The sequence below is a fragment of the Suricata suricatta genome, chromosome 9, assembly GCF_006229205.1.
Source record: "Suricata suricatta isolate VVHF042 chromosome 9, meerkat_22Aug2017_6uvM2_HiC, whole genome shotgun sequence".
NCBI classification, from domain to species: Eukaryota; Metazoa; Chordata; class Mammalia; order Carnivora; family Herpestidae; genus Suricata; species Suricata suricatta.
The window spans coordinates 14,859,602-14,861,575 of NC_043708.1; the positions used below are offsets into that span (position 1 = coordinate 14,859,602).

At 41.3% G+C, this 1,974-nt stretch overlaps 1 pseudogene; it reads left to right on the forward strand.

Moving 5' to 3' along the window:
- Window positions 1-1,056: 1,056 nt before the first annotated feature.
- LOC115302160 lies at window positions 1,057-1,718 on the forward strand (annotated as a pseudogene).
- The last annotated feature ends 256 nt before the right edge of the window (window positions 1,719-1,974 follow it).

A 1,974-nucleotide genomic window follows, 5' to 3' on the forward strand; every position in this document is an offset into this window, starting at 1 on the left:
AATACTTTTAATCTTTCTCATGGACTTCCCTAAAGGGATCTATGGTCTTTTACCAAAATAACTGCCCTGGGAAAAAGAAAATAGTCAGACCTTTCAGGAACTACTGGACACTCGCTCTGAACTGATACTAACTTCAGAAGACTCAGAATATCACTGTAGTCAAAAAGAGTAGGACTTATGAAAACTTGGTGATCAATGGAGTTTTAGCTCAGATTTATATCACAGTGGATTCATTGAGTTGCTGAACCTATCCTATGGTTATTTTTTCAATTCTGGAATGCATAATTAGAAAAAACATACTCAGCAACTGACAGAATACATACATTGTTTCCCTGACCTGTGGAATAAGAGCTATAATGGGGGAAAGTACAAGTGGAAGCCACTAGAACTTATGCTACGTAAGTAGTGAACCAAGACCTTAGTGACACTAGTCAAGGATTTCAGAGACAGAAGGTGGTGATTCCCACCACATCTCCACTCAGCTCACCTATTTAGTCTCTGTAGAAGACAGATGGATCTTGAAAAATGACAGTGGATTACTGCAACTTAACCAACAGCTGCTGGTCCAGATGTGGTTTCACTGCTTGTGCAAATTAGTATATCTCCTGATGACTGGTTTGCCACTGTTGTACTGGCATATGCTTTAAAAAAATATCTGTTAGTAAAAGCAGTCAGTAGCAGTTTGATTTCAGCTGACAAGGCCAACAATATATCTTCACTGTCCTACATTGGCAGTATATACAGTCTCCATCCCTACATCATAACTTCATTTGCAGGAACCTTAATCAACTTTGCCTTCCACATGACAACATACTAGTCTGTGACATTGATGCTATTATGCTGGTCAGCACAGACCCTGTGGACTTTTGATCAAAGCCTTGCCATACCCTGTGGATAACTACTCTTCTTTGGAGAAACAGCTTTTTCCTGCAACTGGGCCTTAGTAGAAACTGAATGCTTAAACAGAGGCCACCATGTTTCCACATAACTTGACAAGTTTCCATGTATTCAGGAGAGCATTATACACTTGCTATTGTCTGATCCACCCAAGCCAAGATGGATGTGTACAGTGGCATTCCATTTTCAAATGGAGGTGATATATACAAAAATCAGACCCTGAAGTCATAATAATTTACATGACGAAGTGACCAAATGTCCATGGTTCCTATTTCTACTCTATTACTGTTTCTCTCCAAACCTGTATCTATGGTCTCGTGGAGAGTTCCCTATGATCAACTGATGAAAGAAGAGAAACAATTTTGTTGTTCAGGTGGTTCTGCATGCTATTCAGGCCCCACTCTAAGGAGGACAGCTGCAGCACTACAGCCCTTTACTAGGACATCCCTGGAGTACAAGGTGAAGGTAAATCTCTCAGTGGTTGCTCATTTTGCTTGTAAATAGAAGTGACAAGAGGGGTGAGTTTATATCAGCTCCACGGGGGTATGATAGCCACCTTGGTGGATAACATATCGACGCTGGCTCTCGTGTCCACAGAAAGGGGAGTACCAGGAGTCAGTGTCGACATGAACATAACATACATGTCACCTGCTAAAATAGGAGAAGATCTAGTGATAACAGCACATGTTCTGAAGTAAGGGAAGACACTGGCAATTACCTCTGTCGATTTGACGAACAAGGCCACAGGGAAACTAGTAGCACAAGGCAGACACACAAAACACCTGGGAAGCCAGGAACAACAGAACGAAGGAAAATATTAAAAAACTGATTATAAAATGGTCTTGGGAAGAGGTATGTCAATGAATATCGTTGAATGGGAAAAAAAGTGAATATATCTCTATCTCATGATGCTCACAGAGGAGTAACTTCTGCTAGGAGGATATTAATAATCAGATGGATAGGGTGGCCTGTTTTGTGAACACCAGTCAGCCTTTTCCCTTAGCCATCTTTTTTCAGTGGGCTCATGAGCAAAGTGGGTGTGGTGGCAGGGACTGAGGTTCAGTAACATGAACTTCT